The 20,786-nt window shown below is 35.2% G+C and overlaps 1 protein-coding gene and 1 long non-coding RNA gene across 12 annotated transcripts in view; one reads left to right on the top strand and one right to left on the bottom strand.

Annotated features, from left to right (window-relative positions):
• Positions 1 to 20,786, top strand: part of DLC1 (DLC1 Rho GTPase activating protein) — a 355,265-nt gene that overhangs the window by 66,309 nt on the left and 268,170 nt on the right. The window lies entirely within an intron of this gene.
• Positions 2,518 to 10,280, bottom strand: LOC140689597 (uncharacterized). The gene is made up of 3 exons (XR_012064636.1): positions 10,182 to 10,280; positions 8,457 to 8,576; positions 2,518 to 3,728 (listed from the first exon to the last, which is right to left on the bottom strand). It is a non-coding gene; the product is annotated as an uncharacterized lncRNA (long non-coding RNA).

The raw sequence follows: 20,786 nt of genomic DNA, 5'->3' as shown, positions 1-20,786 counted from the left end.
GCTTTAGAGAAAAATACTGAAGACTAAAAAAAAGTCAATTTTATGTAATAGCTAAGAGCAGTTCAATATGCAACATAAATTGTCTAGGAGCTAGTGAACTCCTGAAGACTTTATTAGAATTTCAAAATTATTCAGTGCCCTGGACAGTTTTAAAATCAGACCGGGGATGCATTTGTCTGAAGCAGACATAACTGCTTAGGAGCTGTGTCAGTATCAAATGGCCTTTGGAGGTCCCAGGCAGCCTCCTGATTCTGTTATCTGAATCAGTTTGTACTACATTTATGTCCTGATGGTGTGTGCTGGCAAGGAATGCCATAGTTTGGGAGTTTTAAACACCATCATCTGCACTCAGACCCTCCCTGAAAAGATAGAAAAGAGGCCTCGGCAGGTCTGCCTACACAGTGGTCTCAAGGAGCTAGTTACCAGAGAAATACAGCAATATTACTTGCTATACGTAAGCATGTGGACCTTCTAAGCCTCAGGCATAACCATTACATGAGGTCATGTGTGCTGATGTGATTTGTTGAAAGAAAGAAACACAGAGTTAATCACCAGAAAGGAAACCTTATTACTTAATGTGAAAATGATTCACTTGGCTTAGATCATGTGTAAGATAGAATTCTGTGTTTTGACTATAAGAAAATAAAAGACATATTTCAATGTTCAAAAGATACTCAATTGACTATAATATCCACCATCATGTCTCAGAAATATAAGAAATCAATGTGGACCTAAAAGAAAGCCGGCAGCAAGTCTAATGAAAATCAGGCCTTATTAATACACTCTCTCACTTTCATCTCCTGCCCCTGTTTTTTCTTCACCTTGATTAATGTTTTCATTCAAGGGATAACAGTCTGTTTGCTAAAGCCTTCATTTCTCAACTTGTCAACTTGAGAAACAGTAGGAATGGCACAGAGGACTAGAAGAGGGCAAAAAAAGGTGGGAGCTGTGTGAATTCTGAGGACAGGTAGTAGAAGCTCTGTGGGCCATCAGAGCTTTTGGAAAATCTCTAAGAGACGACTGAAAACTATTTAAATGTCTTAGGGCACACGCCTCCAGAAGACCAACTCAAAAACTATGTGACTATAAATTCAAATATATTCTCTCAAAGTTTGCCTTTTAATACATATTTTTAGAAATGCAAATTTTTGTAAAATATTTTGTACAAGAAACTCTCAGTCTTCTTTAACACAGAGCTGGGTCACGTAACCCTAGCTCCCCCCTGCCCAAAAAAGTACAAAGATAAAGGTAAGTTTCCTTTTAAACTTCAAACCTAAAAGAGTCCATACCAAACACATTTTCACATTTCTGGTAGTATGTGCATTTTTTAATATTCTATGCATTTTGGCAAAGGGTCAAATAAATAGGCCATTCTAGCTTCAAGCATCTTTCACATGGCACTAGATCTTACAAGATAGAGCAATGAAACAAATCCCTGGGAAAATGGAGTTTCCTCCTGAGCTAGTCTGTTTTCTGCATTTGTCCAGTTGCTGTGTGTTAAAAAGCTGCTTAAAAAATAAAAAAATTTTTTGGTTACTCCTAAAGGAGCTTTTATATTTGTAACGCCCCAATTGTCCAGACAATTATATTTTTTTAGGAAAAAAAAATCTCAGATTCCATTTTTATGGGAGAGTCTGGAAAAGTGAAAATAAGGAATATTGGAAAAGAGGCAGTCCTTTTGGTGTACCAACACAGTTTCTCATTTCAAGGATTGGTCTTGATAGCTAATTAAGTACTGGGCAATAAAATTTGATATGTTATTTTCAAGAAAAGCACAAAACCTGATGAACCAACACAGTAAGGCAAATTCATAAGTAGAAATAGTCTCTTTTTCCAATATATATCTACAGAGCACAACATGTTTCCTATGTACGTCTGGACGATATGGGAAAAAAATGATAGAATTTGAAATAAGATACCTGGAATCTGGTCCCTGCTTCCCATTAATCAGTTTAGTGAAGGTAATTGTTATCTCAGTAGCCCTAAATTTCCTCATTTAGAACAACTTGAGAAAGTTGTTCTAAAGAGCTAATATTCTTCATCTATGTCTCATTTTCAGTAAAATTTACATTGGTGCCCATTTGATGGCTTATCAGGAAATACGTGTATTCATTTCTGAGGGCTGCATAACAGACTATCACAAACCAGATGGCTTAAAGCAACAGAAATTTATTTCCTTACAGTTCTGGAAGCTAGAAGTCTAAAATCTAAGTAATCAGGAAGGCCACATTCCCTTGAAAGGCTCCCTTGTCTCTGACTAGCTTCTGGTGATTGTCAGTAGTCCTTGGCGTTCCTTGTCTGGAAGATGCATCAACCCAATCTCTCCCTTTGTCCTCACATAGTCTTCTCCCCTGTGTGTCTGTGTCCAAATAGCGCTCTTTTATTTTGCAAAAAGAACAATGGCTTAGAAGTCATTATTCTGTCTCAACTCAATTCCTAGCTAACTATGGGAGCTTCATCTGGAATAGCATCCTCATTTGTAAAATGACAGAATTATGTTAGTCATCAAATCCATGGTTCGATAAGAACATTCACTTTTATTTCTCCTTCCAATCAACACATCATAATTGCGGGAAACTTTGTCATTTTTTTATATTTGTCCCCAAAAGAGAGGTGGGTTTTCGTTTGTTTATTTTGAGTCAACAGAGCATACTTTACAAAATTTATAGGACCAAAGTCCCCTGACAGCATACATAATTGAAGAAAACAGCCTGCATGTAATCCCATAATCTCATTTCAGTCAGTCAGTTTTAAAGATAAAACAAAAATCAGTTACTTGTCAGTTTGAGGGAAGAAAGGTGAAGATTGTGCAACTTATGATTGAGCTTATCACTGAGATATTTGACAATTAAAAAACAGACTCGGTTGTTAACTCTTCCCATTTGGGATGGACATTTATGATTGATTTATGTAAGTAGCTCTTAATCCCTTTTTCCTGACCTGCAACTACCTTCATAGAAGTTTCCTTTGTGGAAATATGATACTCCTCACCCCTAGAGTGGCTATTCCAAAGATTTCTTTCACCACGTTCCTGAAGTCTTACTGGGCATCTGTGCCCCAGAACACCCTCACACTTTCAGCAGTGAAACTTGCCTCTTTGTTAAAGAGAAAATAGAGTCCTGAGTGAGATCATTCCTTCAAGTTCCTGTCCTCTCCCCACAAATGTACATGCTTTCTCATAAATTCTTCCTTTTAGCCTTCATGGACTAGGAATCCCTCTTCCCTCCCACAGCCAAAGCCTTCACCTTCTACCTCCTCAGTGGCTTGGCTCCATCAATTTTCCTGAATTTCTGTGCTGTCAACAACTTTTTTCTCTACTGGTTCTTTGTCTTCAACTTGCAAATTAGATTTAATCTCTGTGTTCTTTGAAAAAGAAAAGAGAAAAAACAGGTGGGGAGAGGGAGGATGGGACAAGAAAAAGAAAGAAAGCTGCAACAACTATGCATAACTAGATAGCAGCTACTCTTGAACACGTTTTTCTTCTCAGCCCAGCTTCTTGCAAGGCCAGTCTCATATCATTGTCTTCATTTGTTCACTCCCTGTCTGTCCTTCATGTGGTTCTGTCTTACAGCTTCACTACTATACTGGAACATTTCTTAAAATGTTGCTTGCCATCTCCCAGTTGCCAAAATTTAAAGCATTTGAATCATCTTCTTTCTTTTTCACGGAGGCAGTTCACACTCTGCATTGCCAGTATATCTTTCCTAGGTAAAAGAGATTTTCCAGCCCTGAATGGTATAAAGCAAAGATCAACCTTAAAATCAATTTAGAGTATTGCCTTTCTTACTGAAAAAAATTGAACACTGCTCCAGTCATATTTAATAGAGTGTAAACCTGTTATGTGTATAGGAGTTATGAAACTATAAGATTAAAATGAGAATTCTAATGTTCCTATTAGCATGAGTGCATATAGGATATATTATATCATTTAGTGATTGGTGATATACTACTTTATACTTGTTCATGCTCATTTTTCTTAGATGTATATTTTGCTCTCAAACTAGTCACAATTCCCATGTACGTTGTTTTTTAAGCTGTCATCCACCAAAATTTGCTTATAGCCAGTGAAATGTAAAAAATATCTGTTAGGAAGCTGACTAGTTAGTCAGGTCTCATTTTCAACATAATGCATTATTGAGTTGATTGCAACAATTTGTGTGAAAGTGAATTTATTTTGGCCAAATTTAGAAGCTTTTGATATTGTTAAATCTGCTTCATCATTTTAAAATGTCAACCTAAGGATACTTTCCAATAAATTGATATTTTGTTATTTTTAATAAGAAAATTTGATAGGGAGACAGAAGACCACTGACTGAAATAGACAAATACAAGAGCTATGATAAAATATTAAATATGAATGTCTAATATCTGGTCAAAAAATACTTCTTTCTTTGGATTCATTTTCTATACTAACTACTGTGGGAAGCCATTAACTTCTGTTTTCCCAGAATATTTTTATTACTATATCTGCCTTATTTGGCTTGAGGAGACTGTGAATCACATGACCCCCTTCTCTCCACTCTGCACCCCCTCTTCCCCATCCACAACTCTCCATCCCAAGCCCCAGATATAGGTAAGTGTGTCACTCATTCTGGCCAGTCATAACTTATCCCCTTGGCCACAGTAATCCAGTTTTGTTTTGTTTTGTTTTGTTTTCTGAGAGCACTTTTTCTAAGAAAGATTGTCTTGAGAATATCTTGAGCTCAAGATAAAAGTCTTAAGCCCCAGGCAGCCAGGATTGGCATCACATTGAGAAAACTTGCCTGGAAATGAAGCCATCACAGAGACAACGGAGGCAGAGTTGTGATAACTTTGGTTGATTCCTAACTGCGTTTGTGCCTGAATCTACCTCCCAGACTTCTCAGTGATATCCCCAAAATACTTTCTTTTTTATTCAATTAGTTTGAGTAGTGTTTCTGTGGGAACACTACCCTCACTTGGCTGACGTAGAAGAAGCAATTATGGATCTTCTAGCTTATCCTCTTTTTGTTGAGGCTTTTCTAGTCTGTCCTCATTTGTTTTCTATTCATTCTTTCTCTTTTTTTTAATTTATCAGTATCTTCATGCAACTAGACTTGATGGCAATTAACTGCACATGCCAAGTTTTAATACTTTTAAACATCAGGTTAGATTGTGACTTTTTCTGTCTCAGTAACTATGAATAATATAACTAATTGTTGGTAATTTAGTGGCAATAAAATACATGTCGCAAAAAATCTAATGGTTTATAAAATTCTGTGTTTCATAACATTTAGTTCTAAGATTTAGAATTTATATAGAGAATTTATATATTAAGAAATGTAACATTGATTCTTCTCAGCCTTCCCATTATATAGGGTTTTTAAAATCAAGTTACCAAATTCCATAAGCCAAAATATTTTAGGTAATTTTCCCAATTTTTTATCCAATGGAGAAGGGGCTTTTCCAAGTTGAAACTCTACTTTTTACCTTCAGAAGTTCAGTAGAGAAAAAAGTTAGTGAGCAGCACCTCAAAATAACAACCTAAAAATCATTTTTTCAAAAGATTGACTTTAGGTGTCTCGGTGGTCTATTGCCCTCAAGTGTGTCTCTCTAGTAGGTCTGTCAACAGCTTCCTGGACTCAAAAGTATGATTGTCACCTAGCCTCTATCACAGATTAGAGGTTGCCTCTCATGTCCACTGGTAAAGGGTAATTAAACAGCATTAGAAACATAGATTACATTTTTATTTCTCATGCCAGCATTTACTTTTAAATTTCTTTTTAGAATTTGATTTTTTTCACAGGCTTTGGTTTCTCAAAGACCACCTGCAGCACAATTACATCTAAATTTTCAGATAAACCTATTGGATCAGAATCTCAGTTGTGGGGGACAGGGGAATTTGCATGTCCAGTGAATTCTCCAGGAAACTTTTACGCGTTCTCTAATTTGAGAACTATTGATCAAAGCTGTAACCTTGGCTTCACATTGGAATTTCTTAGAGAGTTTTATAAAATACTGGAGGTAAGTCCCACCCTCCAGAGATTCTTATATTCAGGAGTATGGCCTGGGTATCGGCTTTTTTAAAAAAAGTTTTTAAATATGACATGTATAACAAAAAACGAAAGCTATCAAAAACAAAATAGGGATTTAACGTTTGGATTGGATTTTTTGATTCCCAATAACTAATAAATGTATTTAGGCATTATTAAGTATCAGCATATTTTCCAAACAAGTATTTTGGCATTCTTCGAGTTATACTTAGATGACAATAATTTTTTGTGCCTTTTTGAGCAAGTAGAACAATTTTCTAAAAATCTATAGGGTCTACCACCACAATAAGAGACACCAAAAAAGAAATACAAGAGTGCTTACAATAAATAAAAATATACATATTGAGTTATTACTTTATGCCCTGCACTATATAATGAGCACGGAAAAAAGATATATGAAATAAACCTTTCCCTTTTTTCTTTAACTGCTGGGAAGCTCAAAACTAAACTTGCTGCATGATGACAGCAACTGTGTGTATCTCAGCTTTTGGTATTTTACTTTTCCTTACACTGTTATCAGTGGCTCTCAACCAGAGGTACACAGAAAATCACTTCTGAAAGTTCTTTTAAAGTACAGATGCCTAGACCTTATTCAGAATCTCTTAAATCATAACTTATGATAGTAATAGACATACTTACATTGTAGAAAACTGAATAGTTGATCCTTATGTGACTATTGTTTAGAATCACTGCTCTACATCATTGTTTTTTAAATCTTCATGTTTACAAGAATCATCTAGGGGACCTAGTAAGCTCCAGGTCTCACCCACTATGATTCAGTTGACCTCAATAGGGACCAAGATCTGGCATCTCTAAAAGCATCACAAAGTTCCTGATGCAGGTGTTCATTGAGCCACACCTTAAAAGCCATTATGGGGTATGGATTTTATTCAATGATTTTATTTCACATGATGGGTTTATCCATTTTACTATAAACCAGTAAATAATCTGCTTCTTAAATTCAGTCTTGAAAGTCATTAAAAAAAAACTTAGAGATCATTGAATTCAGTGGTTTTCTGGATTTCCGTGCAATTTTATGATTAGGCAGAGACTCTACAAAGAATAGAGGGGTGGGTGAGAGGGAAGTCTCTGCCTTCCCCACCCCACCATGTTGCCCTGCAGCCCTACCAGGGTCTACTTTGATCTCTTCCATATATTAGGTTGCTGTGTAATATATTCTCAGAAGAAATGTTTCTGTGTCTCCAAGGTATTTGAAAACCACACATTAGTCCAATGTTTGTATTTCACAGATGAGATAACTAAGTCCTTAGAGAAGTTTTCTTTGCTGCCCACAAGCACAAAACTAGAAAGATGTGAGAGCCTAGAAAAGCAAAAAATAAGAAAATTAAATTTATAAAACACTAATAAAGTATGTTCGCTATTCTCAAAGAACCTCAAATATAACTGAGACAGAAATGCTGGACTAAGAAACACATAGCACTAGTGCAAGTTGCATTCTGTAGTGTATGCTTTAGGGTGATGAGGGGACGCTTAATGAAGAAAGCACAACTTGAGGTCAGCTCTAATTTGAGTGAGGATTAGAAAGAAAGGGGAAACATGGAGGGACAGCCTGTGTGCTTGTTTGAAGAAGAAACTTAGCATGGCATGAAAGTAGGCTAAGAATGAGACTAGACTAAATAGACCTAAAAGCTCTGGGTTGAGGAAAAGGAGAAAATGAGTTCAAATTGTTGGTTTAGGATTAAATTTATGGAGGACCTTTTGAAGAACAATATGAATAATTCCTTGCTAACTTATTTCTTAATTTCTTAAACTTCCCAATTCCTCTTTGACTCTACTCAGAAAACTTGTACTAAACGATTGTCAAATAACAGAAGAAAATGACCAGGCAGAACATTTATTGGCTTTCAAGAATGGCATATACTGGGGAATACACAAAAAGGAGTGGCAGCAGTCATGCAGTTGCACCGCTGGCCACATTCAAGTACAATACATTGAAACAGACATCAAATTCTGAGAAAGTCAGAACTGGAACCAAATAGCCATATGCCTTTGGCCTCTAGCCCTGTTCTGCCATTCCAGTATTCCTTGATTGGGGAGCACCAACCCTTTCCCTGGAATCATAAAGGGGCTGGGGTCCATGAGTCCATGATAGCCCAGTGGCTTCCAAATCTTATCCACCACCTCAACTACCTTGCTACTCAAAGGGCTTTCTCAAGACCAACATAATCAGTATAATTAGTATTACCTTGGAGAATGCTAGAAATTCAGAATCTCAGGCACCAGGTCAGACCTACTAAATCAGAATCTGCATTTTAAAAAGATCTCCAGGTATATGCATGTCCATTAAAGTTTGAAAAACCCACTTTATTAAAACTGATTTACTTCAGCATTATCTATAGCCAGTCTCCAGAGAGCTCTTTGGGGGGCATTTCAACTCGGAAGGCCACCCAGCAGGAGATCCATCTTGGACAACTTAATTCTTACCTCTCAGAGACCCAACAGATGGAGAGAGGGCAGGGTGCTCTACAATCTTCCAGGAAGTTTCTTTTCTTCTGAACTCAAGTCACCCGGAGTAGTTGGGCCAGCATTCCTCAAACTAGTGTTCTGTGAAAAACAAACAAAATGAATAAAAGGATGCCATGTCAGATATGTTTAAGAAATGCTTGGTTAAATAAAGCTAAATAATTGTATTCACTTGAGGGATTCTCAAAGCTTTCAGTATGCTAAGGCACATTATAATGCTTCAGTAAACAATTATAGGAAATAAACATCACAGAAAACAGAATTTCACAAATTTATTTGATTATTCATACATTTTCTCAAGTCACGACTATTGACATCTCAAGTGAAAAATCCCTGCTAAAATCCTCAAATACCAGTTTGGGAAACATTAAGCTAGGCATATGGGTGTTTGAAAAACATTTATGTTTAAAGTAGATCACACAGCATCTCTTGCCAATAACATGTTTTTTTCTCCCAAGACTCAAGTGAACCCAATGAATGCATTTCTAACTTCCATTCTTCTGTTCTCTTTTGCTTCCTTTTCTTCCTACACCAGCGCACACCCACGCAGAGACCTAGGAATGGCTGAGATTAAAAGACTAATAAGAAAAACTAAATTCCTTTCTTCCTGAGCCCTAAATGTCAACTGCAGCTCTTCCCTTGTTCCCAAATCCATCTGTACAGAGGATTTTGTCTCTTTGAGACCAAACTGGGAACTCTGCTACTAGATTTCTGGCCAGATGGTCAAGCAGTCACTACATCTAGGGCCACCATGTGCTTATTGTTTTATTAGGTACTAAGAGGGGTGCAAAAGTGTAATAAGACATCTTCCTGCATCCCAGAACTTTCATCTAATAAAAGATTGAGTTTGTTTCTCAAAAGGGCAGAAATTGTGAAAGGCCCAAGAGAAAAGAATACAATTTAAAGGAAGAAGATTTATTCTTGACCCTAAGGAGCTGACACTTTTTTCAAGAAAATAGACAAAAATGAAGGTTAGAGAACAAGGGGCCTATGAGTGCAGGGCGAAAGGATTGATTAACTCCGGGGGAAAAAGGAATAGGAAAGAAGTCAGAGAGGACGACCAATAAATTATGCCCTGGAAAATGAATAGGATATTTCCACATGGAGTAGGAAAAGAGGTGGAGTCTGAGCTGAAGAGTAGCACAGATTTCAAGCTGACAGAGGTAGAAATAGATCACGAAAGTTTGTCTAGAGAAAGACAGACACCATATGATATCACTTATATGTGGAATCTAAAAAAAAAGATACAAATGAACTTAATTACAAAACAGAAATATGCTCACAGACATAGAAAACAAACTTATGGTTACCAAAGGGGGAAGGAAGGGATAAATTAGGAGTTTGGGATTTGCAGACACTAACTACTATATATAAAATAGATAAACAAGGACCTATTGTATAGCACAGGGAACTATACTCAACATCTTGTAATAACCTATAATGGAAAAGAATCTGAAAAAGAATATATTATATATATATGTATATATATATATGTATATATATATATATATATACACACACACACATAACTTTGCTGTGCACCTGAAACACTGTAAATCAGCTATACTTCAGTTTGAAAAATAATAAATAAATAAAGATAGAAAGAATTGTCTAATCTTCACATATTAAAAAAAATCCCATTCTGTACAATTAGAAACAACTGGTGTGAAATTATATCATACTCACTAGACTGGCAATACAGGTTCAAACAAAGAAGAAATGAATGAAGAATAGAGTGATTCTTGGGAGCTGAGCTGAGCCTGCTGTCCTTGTGTGGGAAGCTGGAGGACAGAACAGAAGAATCCAGTGTCAGGGCAGTGCGAGAGCGTGGAATCAAAGCAAACAGCAGGAAGTCCCAAAATACAGATTAAAGTTGGGCCACATCTACATCAGAAAAGGCCCTTAGAGGTGGCAAGTTGTACGCTAAAACTGGACAAAATTAAGAAAAGCCCATGATAAAACAAGAAACTTTTCAGTAGGTTCTCATTGTAAGTAATCTTGAGATACGTTTTCCTTTCTTAAAAAATTGCCTGCATATTGTAATAAATATCTTCTTTTTATATCTCAGACATAATTCTTCTGACTCACTCACTACATTAGAATAAACCTTGTTCTTAGTCTCCTTGCTTCATTTTCTCACTCTGCTTCATTTCTTACAATATATATAGGCAATTTTTTTAAAGAGAAGGAAAAAATATATATAGAATTAGGCAACAGCACAGTAAAGTCAGGAATCCCATATGAAGTGTGAAGTATGTAGAAAATGGGTGGAGAAACAGCTAATTTCTGTATCAAATTTGTCCTGACTGAACTTCTCCTTGGTCTCAGTTATCCTCTCTGTTTAAAGATAAAGATACTCTAAATGGTCTCAAGTTCTTCAAGCTTTAGATTCTATGATCCTCAGAACAGAGATGGTGCAGAGTGAGAAAATAAAGCAAAGCAACTAAGAACAAGGTTTACTTTAATGTATAGAGTGAGTCTGAAGAATTATATCTGAGATATAAAAACAAGGTATTTATTATGATATAGAAGCAAGTATGCAGATAACTGAAAAATACTAGTTTGTAACTACCACTGCAATTGTTAATACTACTAATAAAAGCCCTTCATGTCTGTATAGCCATATATAATTTAGAAAATACTGTAAAATACTACTGAGGCTCGGAAAAGAAGGGAAAAGAAATATGCTGAGTGTTACTGCTTGCCAGCTTTATGTTTACATACATAATGCCTGCAATTTATTTATGGAGGAAAAATTACTTACTAACAATTGCTTGGAATATTAAGCATAGGCAGCTATTCAATTTGTATACAGTCAGGTTGGTCCATTCAAAAAAGGGCGGGGGTAATTTTTAGGTGTTTTGGAAGGGGTAGGTGGTTTTTGCTTTACATGCATTGAACTACAATTAATTTGACCATGCCAATGGTCATATTTTTGCTACAACATAGTATGACACTGATCCAGTACTTCAAAAATTCCAGCAAAATGCAATTTCTCAGTCAGCAGTGGGGCTTTGTAATGTCCATGTCACCTTCTGCTGAAACAGAGCCCCTCTTCCTCCCAGGGATGGCATTAGATGAGAGATTGATTGGGATAGTAAGCCACTTTCTCACTATACATTAATCTAAAGATGTCAGGCGGACTGTTAGTGCCACTGGTACCACTCCCACCGCTGTCTATTTGTTTTCTGAGTTTTCCTCTTTGGTAGAATAAAAATACTCCATCCTGTGGAACTCTGAGAGCAGATGTGCCAGTCTCTTGACCCCCCACACGGCTCCATCAATATTGATTTGAAACAAACCCTCTAGGGCCTTCTGAGTTCCTGGCAACGTTTCAATACTAACATGTGGTTAATTTTTCAGAGAATTTTTCTTTCCCTTCCTGTGCTCGAGAGGAGCCATGGAGTGTGTGGGAAACAGCAGCTTGGTTCACGCATCTGTGGCGCTTGCATATTTCCCTTAGAGATAGTGACCCTTTCTTCCTAACCCTTCTTCTTTCACTGCACGTTGTGTTCCCAGGAACTCGGAAAGGGACACAGATCCTAAATGCTTGAAGGGCTTTTAAGACAGTGTTCCTAGTGACATGTGTATGTGAGAAAGTTCATAGAACTCTTACTACTTACTTCCTCACAAAACTTAGCAATAAATGCATGCTGTCATATTTATAGCTATTTATGCAGAGGCTATTATAAATACTTGCTCAAAGGAGGTCAGTTCTATTAAATAACTAATTTCTGACCAAGAGCACAAGAAACATCTTAAGGCAAATAATGGAGATCTAATTTTTTTTTCCATTACTATTATCTTTTCCAAGTAGGACAACGAGTTGTATTATTTTAATTTGAAAAGATTATGAGAACTGTCGGCAAGAAGAGTATTGCTGTGTTTCTATTTTCAATAACATAAGGAGATACTCACCTTAAAATCCTCTTATATGGAATAATGACATTTTTTAAGATTATTTAATTTATTTCATATTTTATAGACATACTAAAATTCACATTTGGGTTGTATTTCAGCAAATAACAGATTCTTAAAAATAATGAAATCATAATTCTTATTATCCCCTTGGTTGGACTTTCTTACTCTGTAATGGAGCAACACTTTCAGTCCAGAAGGAGACATTGAGAATAAAAGTATCCAGTCCTTTCCTTTAACTTGCTTGCAGTAGAAGAATATGTACTTCGAATTATTTTATCAGTAATGATACCAGCTTCTACTAAAAGACCTATGCTTTCTCATGTATTTGGCTTTTTAGTCATCAGCAAATATCTGTGGTTAAATAAAATTAATTTTATCAAATTGAATAACAGCACACATCAAAACAGAAAACCTGTGGAAATGTCATTCCTAATTTAATAGCCACAGATTGTTTAAGAAGTGCCTAGAAGTTTGATAATTGTAAAAATATTTTTTCCTTATTGCTTTATTATGGGATTCAACTGTTGCCAAAAAAACCATAAAATGAAACTTTACCGACCTAGCAGAGGATCCTCCTCACCAGCTTATAAAACAGGTCTCCTTCTGCAAATCACTTAACTGGTAAATTTAGGTTCATCTTGAAACAAATATGGGAAGTACTGTACCACTAGAGACCCCAGGCAGAGGTGGCACCATGAAGGACGGGGATTTCAGAGAGAGCAGAAGGAGTCCGTTGGCATTTTCTAGTTAAAGTATATTTTTACGACAATACAATAATTTACCTTGTAAAAATATCATAATGAAAATCCAGAAAAGGGAAGTTGATGGGTGAAGAGAAAAAAATAGAAAGATGAATGGTAAGCTCGGGGGCCAGTGCAAACCTATGGAATTTAAGTCAACCACTCTGTGTGTGTTTATCACTGTGCTTTGCACAACCCTTTAGCAAAACCTAGTCTCGTGTCCTCCCACAACTCAATGAGAATGCAGACCTATTTTTTAACATGTTCCACATCCTATAATATTCCTAAGCACACCTTGCACTTCCATGCTGTCCATCCCCCCCAGTCTTATTCAGTTTTCAAGTCTCAGTTAATTGTTGCCTCCTCTATGAAGCTGACCCCAAGATCACCCAGAGTCTCTTCTTCATTTTTTTGTTTTGATAGCACTTTGCTCTGGTACTAAACTCATACTCATCCCATTTTATTTTGCTGCTTGTTTGCATAGCAGTCTACTAGAGCTAATATAAAATTATTAAAAGAAGGAGGATTTGTTTTATTTCTTGTACACAACACAGGGTTATTGATCTAGTAGTTGCTCATTAAATAAAGGAAGAAATTTATACAGCCTCTCCCTGAAACCAGGACTAAAAGAAGAGAGATGGGCCAAATTTGCTCCAAGAGTAACTTAAACATTCAAAAAGAAGAGATATATAGTGCCTAAAATATCCATTTTTCAACCAATGTATGCATTAATCATGTGTGGTTTTCCAGGATATATACTTCAACCTTCTCTCCAGCTATCCTTGCAGTCAAAAATCTAGCAAGCCAACTGTTTTTTTTTTTAATTGAAGTATAGGCAATTTACAATGTTGTGTTAGTCTCTGGTGTACAACATGGTGATTCAGTTATACATACAGAAATATGTATTCTTTTTCATGTTCTTTTTAATTACAGGTTACTACAAGATATTGAATATAGTTTCCTGTGGTATACAATAGGACCTTGTTGTTTATATATTCTGTATATAGTAGTTAGTATCTGTAAATCCCAATGTATCCATCCCTCCCTTTCTCCCCTGTTAAGCATAAGTTTGTTTTCTATGTCTGTGGGTCTGTTTCTGTTTTGTAAGTAAGTTCATTTGTGTCATCTTTTAGATTCCACATATAAGTGATATCATATGGTATTTGTCTTTCTCTTTCTGGCTCACTTCACTTAGTATGATAATCTCTGGGTTCATCCATGTTTGCTATAAATGGCATTATTTCATTCTTTTTTATGGCTTAGTAATATTCCATTGTATATATACACCACAACTTCTTTATTCAATCATCTGTTGATAAACATTTAGGCTGTTTCCATGTCTTAGATACTGCAAATAGGTGCTGCTATGAACATTGGGGTGCATGTATCTTTCAAATTAGAATTTCCTTAAGATACACGCCCAGGAGTGGGATTGCTAGATCATAGAGTAAGTCTATTTTTAGTTTTTTAAGGGATCTTCACACTGTTTTCCATAGTGGCTGCACCAAATTACATCCCACAACAGTGTAGGAGGATTCCCTTCTCTCCACTCCCTCGCCAGCATTAATTGTTTGTTAACCTTTAAATGATGGCCATTCTGACCAGTGTGAGTTAATACCTCATTGTAGTTTTGATTTGCATTTTTCTGATAATTAGCGATGATCTTTTCATGTGCCTATTAGCCACCTGTATGTTTTCATTGGAGAAATATCTGCTTCGGTCGACTGCTCATTTTTCAATTGGGTTGTTTATTTTTTGTTATTGACCTGTATGAGCTGTTTGTATATTCTGGGAATTAAACCCTTGTCAGTTGCATTGTTTGCAAACATTTTCTCCCATTCTGTTGGTTGTCTCAATTGTTTCTTGATTTACTAATCTTAGACAATTTTTTCATTAGTAAAAAAGCCGCAAACCTCTAAAGTACTTTCCAGCTCTAAATTAGTAATTTGTGGTCTATTTGTTTCATAATTTCACCATGAAAATAACAGAATTTTATCACTAAGAACATTTCAATCTTCCTTGGGCTACTGAGAAGACTGATACTGTATTGTCTTAAACTCGACCTTTTGAAAACACAGAAAGTTACTTTTGTTAGTTGATTCAACCCTCATTAAATATGTATATTATATATATACCTCAACCGTAGTATTTTAAGAAAACTTGAATCCTATTTTCAAATACTTACTATTATTAAGCTAACTCACAAGCTTTACTAGTCACATTTTACTCTGTGCTTATTTGTACTTATACAATTAATAGCTCAATAATTACTACTCATTATAGGAAGTAGGTGCAGGTCAGACGCACAGGAGACTCATTGAATTTGACCATTTGAATTAAAAACCATAGAAACTTATGGGTCTCTTTTATGAACACATAGTTTATATGGAGAACAAGCAAGATACGTGGATAAAACAAAAATTCTCTTCCATGTGCTGGAGAGATTCCCTAGGCAGAAATTTGGGTTAAGAGTTATGGCCATATTGGGAAAGAAAATACTGTTTGGTTTCCTTATGCACAAGAGGAAGGGAAACAAACAGGTCTTAATGATCTCAGGGAATTGAAGGATGAGTAACCTCAATATTTTGGAAGCAAAAGGCTATTTTTCAAATGTCCCTTTCTCTCAGAAGTATTATACCACAAAGACGTTTTTGAGTTTTCACTAAGTCTTGTAAGGACACAAACAATGAAGCACTCTGCTGCCAACGCATGTTCTAATCAGTGAATCTGAAAAGTTCCCTTCAATTAAAAAGAAAAACGAAAGTTCCCATAGTAGTTGTTTATGCTTTCTTTCTATAGAAACTTTGACTTTTAGAGATTGACAGTAGTATGTGGATGCTCATTAAAGATTGGAACTTAGGAGATAACTAATTGTTAACTAATCCAAAAATACTTTTGAGTCCTACTATGGGTAGTTCCTCTGCTAGGTCCTTCAGTGGTTACAGAGAAGCATGAGGCCTCATCTTTTCTCACATGGACTTTAAAAATGTGTGTGTATGAAATATTTGATAATACAAGGGAGCTACTATTGACTAGTTATTCCTCTTCAAATTAGCAATCATCAAAAAGAGATCAATGAAAGAAATACTTATGCTAAAAGTAAATTATATACATCCTGGAATTTAACTGTCATTGATTTTTTTTTCAACTTTATTGAGGAACAGTTGACAAATATATTTATATATATTTAAACTATTCAATGTGATGATTTGAAACTCATATACATTGTGGAATGATTACCAAAATCAAGATAATTAACACATCCATTACCTCAGTTAACTCTTGTGTGTGTGGTAAGATGCTTAAGATGTACTCTCAGCAACGTTCAAGTGTACAGTACCATATTAACTATAGTCACCATGCTGTACATTAGATTCTCAGAACTTACTCGTCTTATAACTGAAAGTTTATATACTTTGACCTAAATTTCCCCGTTTTCTCCTCCCCATAGCCCTAGGCAACTACTATTCTACTTTCTGTTTCTATGAAATCAGCTTTTTTTCTTTTTTTTAGATTCCACATATGTGATACCACACAGTATTTGTCTTTCTCTGGCTTATTTAACTTACCATAATGTGCTCAGCTTCATCCATGTTGTCACAAATGGAAGGGTTTCTTTCTTTTTTATGGCTGAATGTTATTCCATTATATGTGTGTGTATGTATATATATATATATATATATATATATATATATATATATATATATATATATATAAACACATTTTCCTTAGGGATGATCCATTTATCCTTTGATGATCCATTTTTCTTAATATTGTAGAGGTGTTTCTAATGTTTCGCCATTACCCTCAATACTTTCAATTGTCTGATATTCTTAATCAAGTTAAGAATGTTGCCTTCTAAGTACTTGCTACCTGAGAGAGTTTTTGTTATTATTGTTCTATTTATTAAGTCACTAACAAGTGGTTTTAAAAAGGTTTTCAATGTTATAAATGACTTTTTGACTTTTTTTGTTGTGTATTTTCCATTAATCTATTACTGCAGGGAATTAATGGATTTCTTACTGTGGAATTACTCTGGTTGAGAATCTATTTTTATTGTCCTAATTTTTGTCTGAAGGCATGAAATGGCTCTCTCTGCAATATATTTCAGTGTTCCTCAGCCCTCACTCTGCTTTAATTCATCTGTGGAACTTTTAAAAAAAACACATTATGCTATGCCAACTGAATTGGAATTTGGTGGGTGGACACTTAGCATGTGGAATTTTTCAAAGCTATACAAGTGTACTTATAATCATCCACTGTTGAGACCTATAGCTCTAATGTGTGTGTGTTCAGAGGTTCTCAGAATGTGGCTCCCAGCAACAGCAGCATTACCTGGGAACTTGCTGAAAACGCCATATTCCATCCCCATCAAAGACCTACTAAGTCACCAACAATCTGTGTTTAACAAGTTCTTCAGATAATTATGATGTGCACTAATATTTGAGAACTCCTGATAGCATTTGTTGTTGACAGACAGAAAGACAGACAGAAAGAAGGGAGGGAGGGAAAGAGGAGAGGCATGGAGGGAAGGAGGAAGGAAGGAAGAGAAGGGGAAGGAAGGGAGAGAAGGAGAAAGAAAAAGAAAGGAGGGAGGAAGGGAAGGAAGAAGGAAGAAAGGAGCAACTCATTAATTAATAAGACAGTTTATCTCTAAATTTATAGATAAAAATAAAATAATGTCACTCCTGTGTGACAAAGTCTGTTTTTTAATATACGTGTATTTAGCCCAGATATCTCAATTCATGCAAATTTATATGGGAAATAATAACCTTTTGGGTCACCTGTAGAGCTGAAGAAAGTACCTTATGGAACTAAAAGTGTTAGTAGCTACCTGGGTAACAGGAAGCAAAGCTGACTTGAATCAAGACACTCAGATTTTCCAGTTCTGCCATTAAGTCTGTAGCCTTAATAAAGTCTTAACTTGCCAAAGTTATTATCACATGGGGAAAAAATGAGAGGACTGGGCTAGAAAAATAGTTCCCATACTTCTTCAATGCCAGGATTCGTCATTAATGTCAAAGCCACAAACACACATCACATGATAGAAGTTAGAAAATATACAATGGCAAAAATTTACTCTGAATTTGCTCATTTGTGGAAGATTTAATGCAAAACATTAACAATTTAAATAAATGTGTAATCCTAAAAATATCACAAGAACAGCCTCATGCATTTTTCATGTTTAATTCTACTAAATTAAAAATAAAGTGGCAAGTCTTCAACTTTTGCTTGGGATTATTATAACACTGACTAAGATACTGAGAAAAAAAATTCCATTCTTTGAAGTTGTATAACTAAATTTAAGAGGCAGTTAATGTTCATCCATTCAAGGAAACAACCTTGTGAAAGACCTCTCCATTGGAAATGACATTGAATTTGAAACCAGGGGTTTCCTCTGATATACCCAAGCAAGGCAGAGGTGTGTTAAGCCAAAGGAGCATTATTACATGAGTCAAAAAGAGAGTTGCCAGATAAAATATAGGATTCTCAATTACATTTGAATTTCAAATAAACAACAAAATATGTTTTAGCATAAGTATATCCCATGTAATATTGTCCCATGCAGTATTTGGGACATATACTAAAATATATATTTCACATTAATCTGAAATTCAAATATACTTTTTATTTGCTTAATCTGATAATCCTAGTTACAAATGAGAGAAAACATGGCATATTTGAGAAACCAAAAGTTCTGTATTTCTAGTACAGTATTTCCTAAAACATAGTGTGGTTTTCATGTGAGATTACATCAGATATTATAAGGATTTTTTATTTTGATAATACATTATAAAAAATAGATTATCATTTGTAGTTCATGTATTAGATGTATTTTTATAATTACATATAAAAATTCATTGTTTCAATTGAGATATAATTGACATATAATGTATTAGTTTCAGGTGTACACAATAATGAATCAATATTTGTATATATTGCAAAATGATCACCACATTTACTCTGATTAATATTCAGTACTACACACAGTTAGACAATTTTTTTTGTAATGTGAACTTTTAAGATCTACTCTCTTTTGACCAAGGAGGTGAAAGACTTATATGCCAAGAACTACAAAACAGACTGAGAAAATTAAAGAAGACTTAAAGAAATGTAAAGCTATCCCATGCTTTTGGATTGGAAAAATTAATATTAATAAAATCCACAAATGATAAATGCTGGAGAGCGTGTGGAGAAAAGGAAACCCTCCTACACTACTGGTGGAAATGTAGTTTGGTGCAGCCATTATGGAAAGCAGTATGGAGATTCCTCAAAAAACTGAAAACAGACTTATCATAGGATCCAGCAATCCCACTCCTGGGCATGTATCTGGAGGGAACTCTAATTCAAAGATGCATGCACCTCAATATTTATAGCAGCACTATTTACAATACCCAAGACATGGAAACAACCTAAAAGTCCAATGACAGATGACTATATAAAGAAGATGTGGTATGTATAGTCAATGGAATATTACTCAACCCTAAAAAAGAATAAAATAATGCAATTTACAGCAACATGGATGGACCTGGAGATTGTCATTGTAAGTGAAGTAAGCCAGAAAGAGAAAGAAAAATACCATACATGGAATCTTAAAAAAAAAAAAAGACACAAATGAACTTATTTACAAAACAAACAGACTCACAAAGAAAACAAACTTATGGTTACCTCGTTACCGGGGGGTGGGGAGGGGATTGGAAGGGATAAATTGGGAGTTCGAGATTTGCAGATACTAAATACTATCTTTAAAATAGATAAATAACACATTTCTACTGTACAGGAACTATATTCATTATCTTTTAGTAACCTATAATGAAAAAGAACATGACAAGAAATACACGTACATATATGTATGACCAAAGCATGCTGTACACCAAACATTGACACGACATTGTAAACTTACTATACTTCACTTTAAAAAATAAATTAATAAAAAGAGGGGAAAATCTTTGTACTTTTTGACCCCTTCACCCATTTTGCCCACCCCCCCCCAACCAACCTGCCTCTGGCAAGCACCAGTCTGTTTTCTGTATCTATAAGTTAAACTTTTTGTTTTTGTTTTTGTTTTTTTAGATTCCACATTTAAGTGAAATCATACAATATTTTTCTTTCTCTATCTGATTTATTTCACTTAGCATAGTAATATCAAGATCTATCATGTTATCACAAATGGCAAGATTTCATTCTTTTTATGGCTGAATAATATTCCATTGTATATATACCACCTATTCTTTGTTTATTCGTCCATCAGTGGACACTTAGCTTGCTTCTGTGTCTTGGCTATTGTAAGTAATGCTGCAATGAACATGTTGGTGCCTTTATGTTTTCCAGTTAATGTGTTTGTTTTCTTAAGATAAATATCTAAAAGTGGAACAGCTGGATCATATGGTAGTTTCATTTTTTTATTTTTTGAGGGACCTCCATACTCTTCCATAGTGGCTGCACCAGTTGACATTCCCAACAGCAGTGCACATCCTCACCAACACTTGTTATTTCTTGTCTTTTTTGTAATAGCCATTCTGACAGGTATGAACAAATACCTGATTGCAGTTTTGATTTGCATTTCTCTGATAATTAGTGATATTGATCATCTTTTCATGTACCTGTTGGCCATCTGTATGTCTTATTT

This window comes from Vicugna pacos, chromosome 26, assembly GCF_048564905.1.
Source record: "Vicugna pacos chromosome 26, VicPac4, whole genome shotgun sequence".
Lineage (NCBI taxonomy): Eukaryota > Metazoa > Chordata > Mammalia > Artiodactyla > Camelidae > Vicugna > Vicugna pacos.
Note: the sequence above shows the minus strand (reverse complement) of the source record. Positions and strands in the feature narration are given on the sequence as shown.